General features: G+C 47.1%; 1 long non-coding RNA gene across 3 annotated transcripts in view; it reads left to right on the forward strand.

Annotated features, from left to right (window-relative positions):
• The first annotated feature begins 1,548 nt into the window (after window positions 1-1,548).
• Window positions 1,549-15,189, forward strand: part of LOC105877142 (uncharacterized) — a 36,854-nt gene continuing 23,213 nt past the window's right edge. For all 3 annotated transcript variants that reach the window (XR_012914673.1, XR_001156774.3, XR_012914674.1), the window contains exons 1-2: window positions 1,549-1,781; window positions 2,712-2,874. This is a non-coding gene — a long non-coding RNA (uncharacterized LOC105877142). The remainder of the gene's footprint in view (window positions 1,782-2,711; window positions 2,875-15,189) is intronic.

Consider the following 15,189-nt stretch of genomic DNA (forward strand, 5'->3'; position numbering starts at 1 on the left):
CCCCTTCATATTAGTCCCCCCCTTTTATTTTTCCTACTTCAAAAGAGCTCTCCCTCACTAAAAAAAAAAAAAAAAAAAAAAAAAAAAAAGCACTTCCCTCCTACACTTGACACTTGGGTTGGGAAGACGGTTGCTGGCAGCTCCCAACTATGACATCCCAATTTAGCAACACCAGCAGAAAACAAATTTTTCTCTCTCAATATTCATATATTAGTTCCAGGGAAAGACTATAATCGATTCTGCTCAGTCAAGATACCCACCCTTTGGACCACTGTTGCCAGAAAGTTGCATACTAGGCTTGCATGCCCAAATAAAACCACAGGGAAAAGAGAAGTGACGGACGCCCAAAGGAAGGGACATTGGATAGAGAAAATCACACATGTCCATTACACAAGTAGGGGAAGGGGTGCCTTTTGGGAGTCACAGGACTTGTGTCCCTGTGCTCTTTTACTAGCTGTGTGACTTCTGACAAACTACTGCGTCTTTTCGAGCAATTTCTTCACGCATAAAATGGTTACATGGTAGTTACTAGTACATTGCTAAATTATGTGTTACAGTATCTCCATACTCTGTATTTTTCAGATAATGAAAAACTGAGTTGAGGAAGGTATTGCAACAGTTGCCTGCTGTCCTCTATTTTTATGCTAATACATTTGGGAGTACTTTACATCTTACAAAAAAATCATCTACTGCGTAAATTAGAAAATGAAGCTCAAGAGGCTAGGCTGCCTTGAATACAGACTAAAATCAACTTATGTGTGTAACTGTAGGCACACGAGCTAGACGACGATACTGCAGTCGAATCGTTTCCTAGATTGAAAAAAGTGGCAGAGACGCACTCAGGGATCCAGACATAAGATATCCATAGGCAGCGATCCCTTATTTTCTGGGCCCAAAGGATTGCTTGCTTGCACCGTCCACCAGCTACTCGCGCGTGTGTGTGTGTGTGTGTGTGTGTGTGTGTGTGTGTGTGTGTGTGTGTGGCGGGGGCAGGGAGGGAGGGAGGAGGAGGGAGCACCGAGCAGGCTAGGAATTTTTATAAAATCAGATAATGAAAACCCAACAGTCACTCCAGGGCGACTCTAGCCCGACCCTTCCAGGACCGCGGGGACCGCAATCCGGCCCGCGGCGCCCCCGCCCCACTTCCGGCTCCGGGGGCTCGCCGCTCCGGCTCCGCGTTTTCGCCCTCGCCCTCGCGCCCTCCGGTTAAAGCTCCCCCGCCTGGAGTAAACAGGCAGCCCGAACCGGCGGCCAGCAGGGCCCGCCCCTTCGCCCCGTTTCCTGCGCCAGCCCTGGCAACAGGCCCCGCCCTTCGCGACAAGCCCCGCCCCGCGCCGCCCACCCTTCCCCCCTCGCCGCGTCCGCCCGCCCGCCTGCCCGCGCCTCCGGCCCGGCCCCGTGCCGAGTGCTCCGCCCGCCCCCGAGCCTGCTCCCCGCGGACCCCGGGCCCGGCTCCGCCCGCGCGCCCAGAGCCCGCGCCGAGGGAGGGTGCGTGGCGCGCACGTGACTCGTGTTGTGGGCGGGGCCTGCGCGGCGCCGGCAGGGGGCGGGGCTTGGCCTGGCCGCCTCAGGCTCCGGAGCCCGCGGGGGCCCCGCTCTGCCGTCCCCGCCCCTCGGCGCGGCGGGGCCTGGCTCTGCCCCGGGCCGCTTCTCCGGACGCAGCCCCCGCGTTGCCGGGCCGCGGGGCTCCCTCCTCTTCCGCGAGTCCCCCGCTTGGCAGCGCCTCTTCCTGCAGTTTCCTGCCTGTGTCCACAGGCGCGACGCCCCCTGCAGCCCCGAACGTGCGTATTGCGGCTGCACAAACACCACACAGGCCTGCCCCGTCCGGGCGCCCCACGCCGTGGCCCACCCGCGTGGAGCTCGCCTGGCCCGGCGCCCTCCCTTCTCAGGGTGGGGAAACCTGAGGTTCAGAAAGGTGGCGGATATAAATCTAAACATACATGGGCCACACGGCAGTCCCAATCCCAGGTTTTATCCAAGAGAAATTAAAACATAGGCCCACACCAAGATTTCCACAAGAATGTTCACAGCATCTTTGTTCCTAATAGCCAAAAAACGGGAAATAAAATGCCCATCAACAGGAGAGTGAATAAACAAATGGCAATTTACCCATACAGTAGGACACTGATCACCAATAAAAAAGAACAAACTACTGATACACTATCTGGGAGGAACCTCAAAAAGTATTAGCTGTGTCAAAAAACAGACTACTATAATGATTCCATTTCTGTGAAATTACAGAAAAGACAAAAACCATAGTGGCAGAAAGCAGATCAGAGGTTGCCAGAGGCTAGGGAGGGAAGGAAGGAATTGACTAGGAAGGGTCAGGAGGGAATTTTGGGGGTGATGGGACTGTATCATATCTTGATTGTTGCGGTGGTCCTCGCAAGGCTGTATACAGCTGTCAGAATTCATTGAAGTGTGCACTAAAACTGGTAAATTGTTTTTTACATAAATTATTCCTGAATTAAACTGATCCTTTAAGAAAAGAAAAGTGGAAGGATTTCCTAGATCTGAACCAAGACCAAGAATTCAGACCCCTTGTTGCCAGGGGCTGCTCTCCACCCTGATCCCTTCCTGCAGTTCAGGGTCAGATGACTACCCTGAAACTGGTAGCTCCCAGCCTTTGTCATCCAATTGACACATTCCAGATCTCTCCCCAAGCCCCAGGGAAAATGCCCATTCATTACCTTCTTTCTGTCTGTCTCAAGGTAGCTCCAGGAAATAGAACTGGCAGAAAGGATAGATGGAGAACTTTCACTGAACCTTCACTACAAGAGAGGCAGTGGTTTGACGTAGAGGCTAAGAGAGTGAACGGTGTAGCCAGACTGCCTGGATTCCAACCCAGCGTCTCCACCTACCTTGCTATCTCGGGTGAGTCTTTTGCCTTGTCTCCTGCCTCCTGTTCCTCATTTGTAAACCAAGGATGATGATAGTAACTGTCACACAGAACGATTGAATGCGTGCCTGCAGGTCAAGTGTGCAGATAGCACGTGGCTCCTAGTAGAGTGATCAAAGAAATCCCTCTGTGCCAGCCACTGTGCTGTGTTCTCAGCATTCCTACCACTCTTGCTGATTCCTCCATTACATGCTGCAGCAAGGCTCAGCGTTGGAGGACAGATTTCAAGGTTGCTGGCAGTGAGTGAATGGAAGGGCAGAGGGCAGGGTACCAGTATCGACTGGGGCATCCCCTGGTTGAGGGTAGCACAGCAGACTTCTAAACCAGGGGCATAGTCCTGTGCAAATGAAAGAAGAAAATAAAAGAAACCAGGGGCCATGGTGTGTGGCATCGACCAGCTGTGGTAGTGAGGAGAGAGGTGTGCATGGTGGGGTGCTGGAATGGAGAAAGATGGGGTTCAGAGCATGAAGTTAGTCATGGGGCCAGACAGCGGAGTGGAGAGACAAAGCAACTACCAGACAGAATGTTAGACAGATACTCCTGATCTTTTAGCTCCTGACCCACAAGTGAGTTCTTGCACCGGGTCCTCCCTTGTACTGCATGTTTCTTGAGAGCCACCACTGCTTGTTTTGCCTTTCTTCATCCTTTCACACCTAGCTCAATGCTTTGGGTGTAAGTGATCAACAGATATTTGAATGTTTGTTAAATGAGATGTTAAATGTATCACCAGGCTGGGCCTTTTGGAGAGAGGGTCCTAATCTTAACTCTCACTTGAGAGTTAAAGAAAGCAAGGGAATGACACTCTTCAAAAAAGACACCTGCACTCGAATGTTTATAGCAGCACAATTCATAATTGCAAGGCTGTGGAAACAGCCCAAGTGCCCATCAATCCAAGAATGGATTAATAAAATGTGGTATATGTATACCATGGAGTACTATTCAGCTCTAAGAAACAATGGTGATATAGCACATCTTATATTTTCCTGGTTAGAGCTGGAACCCATACTACTAAGTGAAGTATCCCAAGAATGGAAAAACAAGCACCAGATATATTCTCCAGAAAACTGGTATTAACTGAGTAGCACCTAAGTGGACACATAGGTACTACAGTAATAGGGTATTGGGCAGGTGGGAGGGGGGAGGGGGGAGGGGGGTGGGTATATACATACATAAGGAGTGAGATGTGCACCATCTGGGGGATGGTCATGATGGAGACTCAGACTTTTGGGGGGAGGGGGGGAAATGGGCATTTATTGAAACCTTAAAATCTGTACCCCCATAATATGCCAAAATTAAAAAAAAAAATTAAAAAAAAAAAAAAGAAAGAAAGCAAGGGAAGATATTTGCCTAGGGTTAAACAGCAACTTAGACAAAGAAGCCAGATCTCTGCTTTCAACCTAATGTTATTTCCATGACACTGCCCTGTACTTACAATGCAGTTGGAAGGGAAAGCAAATTCCCTAAAACTTACAGAACTAAAGGAGGGAGTGTGTGGTTAAGACCTGAATGCATGGTACAAATGGTGGGTGTGGTAGGAATTGTGTGGATCACCTAGGGGCTGGGATCGGGCAGAAAATGCTCACTGCAAGAGAGGGCTTGAACTGCCCCTGAAGGATGGGTAGGATTCAGACTGAGGAAGGAGAGAAAAGTCCTGACAGTGGAAGTAGCTTTCTGCTGAGGCCACAGTGGATGTATTCATAAGGGTCAGTGAAGACAAGTTGGGCTCAAGAGAGGTTTGTATTGGCACATACTGAGACAAAATGTTGGAGGGCTAGGTTGAGGCCAGATTTTGGGAAATTTCAAGTCCCAGGATAAGGAATTTCCACCTTAGTCTACGGGTAATGGGGAACCCCTGAAAATAGACTCAGCTAGGAACTGAACCAAGACAAGACACCAGGCAAAGAGCTGCCAAGTCGGTCTGATTTGCATCTTTTGCAGACAGTTGCTTGCCATATATGTGCATTTACTGAATTTACCCACACACAAAGGAAACTCTATCCGCTAGCTTGCCTATATTTATTTCACCTCCATATACACGATATTTGTGTGGGAGCAGAGGAAGGAGAGGGAGATTAATGCAGTTGGTGTGCCTGCTCTAGACCAGGCACTTTCACCTGTGGTATCTCATTTAATCTTGGGGGGGGGGGTAAATTGCCTCACTAACTCCCTAAGATGGTAAGTAGCTTTCCCAGATCATAGAGCTAGGACATGGTGAAGCCAGAATTCAAACTCAGCTTTGATACCAGAGCCCTCTCCAGTCATTTGGAGAGCTTTAACCTTCCAGTGAGAAGATACAGGACTGAGTTCCCAATCCCAGGTTCCTTCTTTGAGACAGTCAAGTGTGGGGAGAACCCACTAGGCTCACATTTCTAGGAGTGCTTCCACAGCCCTGGTTTTCTGCTCTTATCTATAGGAAAAAGAAATCCCCATTTTGTGTCTTTGGAGTCAAAGCTGGGTTTGAATTCCATTTCCATTCTACTTACAGCTGGTCACAGAGGCTAATGAAGATAATGACCCAGAAGCTCCAGGGCTGCTCACTTGCATAGGCCCCTTGTAAGTTCTCTACCCAGTTTCAAATCCCTAATTTTGCATTATTTTCCTTAAAGAGGGCTCCAACAATTACATAAGCTTCAGCCTTTGTGAAATGTAAATCTGCCTGGAGTGGATGACCTTCATCATGTTAATTTCTGAGACTGATTTTCTTTTTTTTTTTTTTTTTTTTTTTTTTTTTTTTTTTTTTGAGACAGAGTCTCGCTTTGTTGTCCAGGCTAGAGTGAGTGCCGTGGCGTCAGCCTAGCTCACAGCAACCTCAAACTCCTGGGCTTGAGTGATCCTTCTGCCTCAGCCTCCCGAGTAGCTGGGACTACAGGCATGCGCCACCATGCCCGGCTAATTTTTTATATATATATCAGTTGGCCAATTAATTTCTTTCTATTTATAGTAGAGACGGGGTCTCGCTCTTGCTCAGGCTGGTTTTGAACTCCTGACCTTGAGCAATCCGCCCGCCTCGGCCTCCCAAGAGCTAGGATTACAGGCGTGAGCCTGATTTTCTTTATCAGAGTCAGAGTCAATCATCCTTGACTCTGGTATCTAGTTGACAGTAGCACCCAGGATGCTGAAGTAACTTGAAGAACCTGATCTTACCTAGCCTTACACCTAAGGCAAGGGTTCACAGGGCCTCTAGGCCAAAAGAAATACCTAAGAGATTGTTAAATTAGTTCTAAACAACTTAGTATTTATGTCTTAACAATTTAGTAATTGTTTGCAAAATGACACATATAAATTGAGAGAAGTTGATATTTTATTTTTTTTCTTAAATAATTGCAATTACTTTTTTTTTTTTTTTTTTGAGCACAGGGTCTTACTCTGTCACCCAGGCTGGAGTGCAGTGGCATGATCATAGCTCACTGCAGCCTCAAACTCCTGGGCTGAAACTGTAATTGCTTTCTAATGGGATGTATGCACCTGTTGAGCACTGCACAATTTCCCAGACATTTGAATCAGATTGTACACAATCACCCTTATTTCCTATTCCCCATCAATTTTCACACATAGTGCCTGCTTTTTTTTGAGACAGAGTCTCACTCTGTTGCCGGGCTAGAGTGCCGTGGTGTCAGCCTAGCTCACAGCAACCTCAAACTCCTGGGCTCAAGCAATCCTTCTGCCTCAGTCTCCTGAGTAGCTGGGACTACAAGCATGTGCCACCATGCCCAGCTAAATTTTTTTCTATATATTTTTAGTTGGTCAGTTAATTTCTTTCTATTTTTAGTAGGGACGGGGTCTCACTCTTTCTCAGGCTAGTTTCTAACTCATGACCTTGAGCGATCCTCCTGCCTTAGCCTTCCAGAGTGCTAGGGTTACAGGCATGAGCCACCTCACCCAGCCTAGTGCTTGCTTTTTTTTTTAATTAATTAATTTATATTTAAATTTTTTTAATTTCCATTTATATTATTCTTTTTTTTACCATGAGAAATTGGTTTGAAGTGCTTGCTTTTTAATATAGAATCCACCAGAACTTAACTCTATAAAGATAGAATGTCATCAAAAGGAATGGAATGCAATCTAATGCCGAAACTGAATTTCCTTTAATTAATAGTTCATGCAGTGTGACAGATGTCAGATATTGCTGTTTTCCCCGTCAAAAATTTAAAATATCCTGAGGTGCCCTTGTGAATTTGCTGCAGCACCCTAGGGCCCTTTGGCTCATAATTTGGGAAACATGGATTTAAGGAAACTTAGAGGCTATTTCAAGAAACAACCAGAGGGCAGCATGGTTCTCTCCAGTAGAATGGAAGGTAGACTGTGTATGCTTGTTCACAGTCTTGCCACCCTGTCACGGCTCACCTGTCCACAGGAAATCTTCCTGAAGTCTCTCTTCCTAGTACCTGTTGCCACCCTCCTTATGGCTATTTACATAACATTAGCAAAGCAAAGAATAATGGTGGGTTTTTAGGAGGCCTGGGCTTGAGTCCCAGATCTGCCACTTGGGAGGTGTTACCCCTTGGCTTTAACCTCCTTTTTCCAGAGTCTCTTCCAACTTTAAATATCTACGCATCTATTCTCAAGCTTTCTCCTAAGAGGCCAAAGTTTTAAATGTGCTTGATTTTAACTTAGCCTCATCAGAGTGAGAGAGAAAGAAATGTTTTTTTCTGTTGTACCCATTCTGCATGCTAAGAAGCTGGGGAATGTGACATCTTTAGATCAAAGAAAAGTCCATTTTCATATCAGGTGAATTTCTGAAAAGAAAGAACAAGCAACCTGAAGCTTTCTACAAAGGGAGTTTGTGTATATGGGGTGCTGGAAGTGTTTCCTGATCTGAATGCTAGCAACTGGGTGTGTTCAGTTTGGGATTGTCATATGCGCATTTCTCTGTATGTAAATTACACTTTAATTTTTTAAAAAGGGCAGGAAAGCAAATTAAAGAATTGAAACAATGTAGAAGTCATATAAAAATACAACACAAAACAGTATTTTTTAAAAAAGAACCTGACGATGAATCGTATAGGTATGAATATGCTATATGCTTCTGGTAGTGTTTTAAAATAAATTTTAACTAATTTGAAAGAAACAATAAAATAAGGCTCTTGCCAGATGGAAGGAAGCTTTAAGACTCGGGCCAGCAGGGGGAGGTTCATGCCCTCTGCAGGCTGTATTCTGGTTTCTTTGAAGGTTTCTCCTTTGTACTGCTCCGTCCCTGTCCAGCTGCAAGGGGTCAGATGCTCAGCCAATGCCAATCCATAAACAGGACAGTTTATCAGGACAGTTTGCAGAGTTAGTACAGGCAAAATCCGCATTGCTCAAGAATCCCTGTCTGGCGAAGCCACCATTCTGGGTAGCCAAGAGTCAGAGAAATCTGCTTGGCCTTACTCCCCTTGCTGTGTTATCTGCTCCTATCGGCAGTGCTTGCTCAGGAGGGCCCAGAGCCAGAGAAACAGCCAGTGACCAGAGGCTGCTTGTTTTACAAGAAAGAGCACTGTCCTAGCTTTGGTGACACAACTAGCTGAGTGACCAGAACAAATCCTCTGTAAAATGGTGAATAGACAGTGAAATAAAGTCCTTTCTAGTTTGATGATTCAGTCATTTCCTGATTTAATGATCCTGGGAGGATGGATAATAGTCTTAAGGAAACCTGAAAGAAGAGGTAGAAAATAAGCTCACCCTGGAAAGAATAAAGCAGTCTTCAAAAATGTCACAAGGCCAGTGGCCCAGATGGGAGACGCCAGGCAGACACCCGAATATAACCGACTTCAAAGATAAAGGCAAAACAGGACTGTCTGGCTGCAGCTGGTAGTGAGCTGAATTTACGGGGCTGGGGAGACAAGCCGGCTTAAGGGATAGAGTATGGGAAAACCATGAGATGGCAATTTGGGAGCCAAATAGAAGGAAACGTGAAAAGTAGTTGCTGTCACTATTTTTTAATCCCATCAGTGTTATGCTTCGATTGCATCACCACCGTACACAAGGGTTTAAAATACAAGAAAATGTGCAGCTTTACTCAGATTCACTTTCCACAGGAGTAAAGGGAGAAAGTTGAAAGAAAGCAACACGTGTTGCTATTTACAGAGCATGAAGACGTCAGACAAGCCTCTCTGAGCCTCAGTTCTCTTATCTGTAAAGTGAAGGCTATAACAGCACCTTCCGCAAAGGGCTCTTGTGACCTGATGCTCGCGTGTGTGCAGGCTAGTGCGCAGTAGAGTGGCTGTCAGTATTTATTCTTACCTTGCAACGCCGGAGCTCCAGAAAGTCTCTTTGGTCCCATCAGCCTCTCAGATATAGAGAACACATTCTTCTAGGACCCTGATTTGCTGAAGTCCTGCATGAAGAGGCACTCGGGCTAATTTTCCAGGGGAGTCTTAATAGGAATAATTATTTAACATTTAAGCTTTGATTTCTTGTGGGAGCCAACCCCATGGGAGCCGTACCTGCGATTAGCAGGCTGAGGCCCCTGGGAGAACATACTGAAGGAGCCGCCTCTGGGCACACAGGGCTCTAGGGGAGACACTTCTGCTGATTCTTCTAATTCTTTAAGGTACCAGTTGGGTGGTATTGTTTTTAAGCTTGAGGGAAATAGAAAATGACGGGGGAGCCTGAGCAAGAGACCTCATCTCCACAAAAAAATATTAATAGAAAAATCAGCCGGGCATGTTGGCACACGCCTGTAGTTTCAGCTAGTCTGGAGGCTGAGGCAGGAGGATCCCTTGAGCCCCGGAGTTTGAGGTTTGCAGCTATGATGACGTCACTGCACCCTAGCCTGGGCCACAGGGCAAGACCCTGTCTCAGAAAAAGAGAAGATGATGGGGAAACTGAAAAACAGTAACGGGCCGAAGTTCCCAATAGTCTGATCCAGAAGGCTCTGCAATTTCTTTACATTTTTAATGAAGGGAGGAGGGTAGAGCAGAGGTCTGGACAGTGAGACGGGGTTACCTAGTCAAGGGCTGGTGTCTCTCCAGGGTCCATATCCATAGGTGCAGTAAGACTGGCCATACTGGAAATATAATTTAGTACAGCCTTTCTGGAGAACAATTCAACATTAAGCTCAGCCAGACTGGAAATATAAATTAGTACAGCCTTTCTGGAGAACAATTCAACATTAAGAATAAAGAACTTTAAAAAGATTTGTGTCTTTTCATCCTTTAAAAAAAATTAAAGCGGTCATGTTTTGGTACAGCTGTGCAATGTTAGCATAGAACCATATTAAACATGTTTATGATGTGTCTAAGGAAGTGGGAAATGTTTACAAGATATTAAATAGAAAAAGCAAGACACTAAATGACTTGCACAGAATTATCAAGTATGTGAAGCGAAATATACGGGGCAGACTTTGAAGCAGTATCCAGTATGTAGTGTATCTTTCTAGGCAGTGGAATTTGGGGTGGTTTTGGAGGGGCAGGGGAGTCTATTTCTACCCTTCTGTATTTGCCCATTTATACACTAAGCGCACATTACTTTGATTATAAGGTGGAGGACTGAGGTTGGAAATGATCTCAAATCTGCTCGGATTCCTTCCCAATTCCTGGAATCAGGTTGCTGTGCTCCTGGCCCCTTCTTGAAAGTTTTTACGCGGGCCCTTCGTGCAGCCCCGCGCGGCTGCTGCGAGGAAGGTTCGAGAGGCCGCGGCGCAGCGGGGCGGTAGGGACCCGTCCGTGCTCCGCCTGGCCGCCCGGGCGAGTCACTGGAAGGGCGCGTCGGGCCCTCCCCGGGCCTCCCCTGCCGCTGGGAGCCGGGCTGCGGCCGGCGGAAGCGCCCGGGCTCCGAGGGGAGGGCGGCCCCTCCCCGCCGGCTCAGCCCGGCCCGAGGGCGGCGGCGGCGGCGGCAGGGACGTGCGCGGGCCCACGGAGGCCTCCCCGCGCCAGCCCGGCGGAGGCGGAGGAGGGCGCCCCCCGCCGTCCGGGCCGCTGCCCGCGCGCCGCCAGCCGTGCGCAGCGGGCCGAGCGAGCCAGGAGGCCGCGGTCGCGTCGCCGGGCGGGCTGCTCGGGCCTCCCGGCTGCTCGACCGGCCCCTTTGTCCCAGAGTCGTGCCGGGCCAGCAGATCGGAATCGCGTCGGTGTGGACGGCCGGGGAGGCCGCCCAGCCTGGCCCCGGGCGCGCGCTGGCGATGGCGCTGCTCGGAGCAGGCACTCGGGGCCGGCCCGGAGGAGGCCGCAGCAGCACCGGGCTGCGCGCAGGTTTCCTCCGGGCGCGTGGCTCATCTTAAGCCGCCTCCCACCCCTGCCCTCCGTCCTCTGTCTGTCTCTCTGCCTAACTTCTTTCCTCCGTTCCCGCTGCCTTTCCAAGGCTAAAGTCTGATGCACCAAAGGCCTTGAACCCATCCGTCGCCTCCCTCTGTCAATCCACCCCTCCCCACTCTCCACTACACTCTGCCAATCAAGATTTCCCGCCACTTTGCCACCGGGACGAGACGTTACCCTCTCACTGTCACCAAGAAATACTCCCAAAGGCAGAATAGCTGACATTTGCTCCCTCAGGCTGGGCCGGGTGTGTCATTTGCAGGGATAGCTCTGCTATGAAGGACATTGAGACCACAGGTGAGACTTAAATGAGAGGCTTAATGAGTATCTGGGCAAAGGGAATATGGACGGGGCGTTACTTTGTACTATTCTTTCAGTATAACTTTCCTGTAAATTTGAAATTATTTCAGAATAAAAAGAAAAGATAAAATTTACCATTACAAACCTCCTTCCACGTCCTCTAGACGTCTGTTAAGAGCCCTGATATCCTCCTCGTCACCCAAGCTGAAGCACTTTGGGAGCATCTTGGATTCCCGTCGTCCCTTCCCCACCACCCTAACTCTCCCTAAGTCCGTCAATTTTTTTTTTTTTTTTTTTTAAGACAGAGTCTCGCTTTGTTGCCCAGGCTAGAGTGAGTGTCGTGGTGTCAGGCTAGCTCACAGCAACCTCAAACTCCTGGGCTCAAGCGATCCTCCTGCCTCAGCCTCCAGAGTAGCTGGGACTACAGGCATGCGTCACCATGCCCGGCTAATTTTTTATATATATATATCAGTTGGCCAATTAATTTCTTTCTATTTATAGTAGAGACAGGGTCTTGCTCTTGCTCAGGCTGGTTTGAAACTCCTCACCTCAATCCGCCCGCCTCGGTCTCCCTGAGTGCTAGGATTACAGGCGTGAGCCACCGTGCCTGTCAATTCTTCTTTATAAAATGTCTCTCACATAGCTGGCTTTTTAACTAAACCTCCAAATTTTAAAAAAATTACCTACCTCACATAATCATTTTAAGAAGTGTCTGTGAAAAGAATGCGTATAACATAAAGTGCTGTGTAAACATAAGGTCTTATTGCGCCATCTCAAGTCAGGATTACTGCTGTTTACTGCTGAGATCGCCTATCTGGTCTTCCTGTCTCTCCTTGCTTCCTTGGCCAGCCCATCATATATACTGTTTCCAGAGTAATCTGCCTGAAAGCACTCGTTTATCCTTTCCCGACCTGGCTTCCCACGGTCAGGCCTTCATCCAAGTTCCCTGGGAAGACTGAACCCAGGTGGTCTGCCCCCATATCCAATAACCACGACCTTTCCCCAATTCATAGATAAAAGTTAATGGATACAACTTTCTCAGCTTGTATTTTTTTCCCATGTGTACTTGCTTTTCCGTAGTAGTAAGCATCCAAACTTTTATTTGCTGTCATTATTAGATGACAAAATGAATTAATAAGCAGCAAATAAATAATAAAGATTTGGCAACAGCAGATCATATTTACTTCAATAACTTGGTTTTCTCATGGGTACTTACTGATAGTTGTGATTTTTATAATGCATATCAATTAATTGTACAGTCATTTTATTTCCTTCTTTTTTGAGACAGGGTCTTGCTCTGTGGCCCAGGCTGGAGTGCAGTGGCACAATCATAGCTCACTGCAGCCTTGAACTCCTGGGCTCAAGCGATTCTCCTGCCTAAGCCTCGTGAGTCACTAGGGTTACAGTCATACACCACTACACCTGGCTAATTTTTGATAAAATTTTTTTATAAGAGATGGAATCTTGCTATGCTGCCCAGGCTGGTCTCAAACTCCTGGCTTCAAGCAATCCTGCCGCCTTAGCCTCCCAAAAGTCATTTTCTTTCTTAAAAAGTGTTTGTATTTTTTGATGATGGAATGAAATATATCAAAATTCCATCATGAACAAGTTAGAGAAAACACTGCACTCCTCAGTAAATAAATACTCTGGCCTCTTATTTAGAGTTTTCCCAACCTTCCCAGTACTACTCACTTTAATTTCAAAAAACATTTTCTCATCTCTGTTCCTTTTTGCTTTTTAATTTTTTTGCTTTTCCGCCTTTCACCCTCCAGATTTCCAAGTGTGGCCCCTCAATCGAATCCAAACTTCACAGAACAAATCCCTTTATTGAAAAGGATTTGTTCTGTAGAATCTGTTCAGTCAGAAGTCAAAGGCTGCACTCAAGGATCCAGAAGGGCACACGTGGCCTCAGGGCCGCAGGTTCCCAGCCCTAACTGGAACTGTCTCTGCTTGCACGTGCCTACAGAAACCTCCCCAACCTTGGTGAAAACTTCAAAAACCATGACAACTCTTTCCTTCTTCTAACTCAGAGCATTTAATGTTTCTGCCAGTCATCGTTACCTAATCAAGTATTGCATACAGGTTCTCATTTGGTTGTGTTGAACTATATTTAACTCATTTTCCTATCACTTGTCAATGCAATGACACCCCCTTTCTGAAATTACATTGAAAGCAAAGGATTCATGTTTTATAGTAAGAAAATAAGATTGAAAAGCCATTGGAGAACTTTGCCAGGTTAGGAGTTCAGACTCTGTTTCGTAGGACAGTATCGCTTACAAACTTTATGTGCCTACAAATCACCAAAGATCTTATTAAAAATGCAGATTCCAGGCCAGGCGTTGTGGTAATCCTAGCACTCTGGGAGGACAAGGTGGGAGGTTTGCTTAAGGTCAGGAGTTCAAGGCCAGCCTGAGCAGGTGTGAGACCCCCCCACACACACCATTTCTACTAAAAAAAAAAAGAAAAAAAAGTGAGCCAAGTATGGTGGCACATGCCTGTAGTCCCAGCTACTCGGGAGGCTGAGGCAGGAGGATGACTAGAGCCCGAGAGTTTGAGGTTGCAGTGAGCCATGATGACGCTGCTGCACTCTAGCCCGGGCGACAGAGCGAGACTTTGCCTTGAAAAAAAAATGCAGATTCTGGATATGAGGGCCATCTGGCTGCGACATCTGTCACCCTGTTGATTTAGCTGATCTGGCTGGCTAGGCGGTGTCCGCTTCTCCACCACTCCACGTGTGTCCCTCCTGAAGCTGTGTGCTCTGTTGAAGAAGACGGCCTTCCCCAATAGAGGAGGACCGTTCTTCAGTCAAGGGGGCATGAGCAGCTGTGCTCCCCTGCTAGAACCTCCAAACAAGCTCTCAAAAATGCAGATTCTGATTCATTAGGCTTGGGGTTACAACCAAGATTCTACATTTCTAATATGTACACACTTGATGCTAACGCTGTTGGTCCAGGAATCACTCAATAGCAAGGCTGTTAAAGATGTAACAGATAGCCGGGCGTGGTGGCTCACGTCTATAATCCTAGGACTCTGGGAGGCCCAGGCGGGAGGATCACTCAAGGTCAGGAGTTCAAAACCAGCCTGAGCAAGAGCAAGACCCCATCTCTACTACAAATAGAAATAAATTAATTGGCCAATTAAAAATATATAGAAAAAATTGGCCAGGCACGGTGGCGCATGCCTGCAGTCCCAGCTACTTGGGAGGCTGAGGCAGGAGGATCACTTGAGCCTAGGAGTTTGAGGTTGCTGTGAGCTAGGCTGACACCACAGAACTGTAGCCTGGGCCACAGAGTGAGACTCTGTCTCTAAGATAAATAAAAAGTAGCAAAAAAAAAATCAAAGATATAACATATATATTTTATATATCATATATATCTTTAAGTAGGGCAGTGACTTAGAAAATCAACAAAATGATCAAAGACCAAAACTTGAATATTTTATAAAAATCTGCAAGTCACTCATATAGTATTCTGAAAAATCTATCAGATTTTATTTACTCAGTTTAGCAATATGCAGCAATTGTACATAGAGTATTACCACCAGGCTTCCAAAGTCTGGGCTAGATCCTTTATAGATCCCTGGGAATCATCTTGGACTCTACTTTCTTCCTTGACCACCCGCAAACCCCCACCCCATTGTTTTTGTCACCAAGGTTCATCATTTTAATACATCCACTTCTTTCTTTCTTTTTTTGAGAGAGAGGGTCTTGCTCTGTGGCCCAGGCTGCATTGCAGGGGTATGAGCATAGCTCACTGCAGCCTC

This window comes from Microcebus murinus, chromosome 24 (assembly GCF_040939455.1).
Source record: "Microcebus murinus isolate Inina chromosome 24, M.murinus_Inina_mat1.0, whole genome shotgun sequence".
Lineage (NCBI taxonomy): Eukaryota > Metazoa > Chordata > Mammalia > Primates > Cheirogaleidae > Microcebus > Microcebus murinus.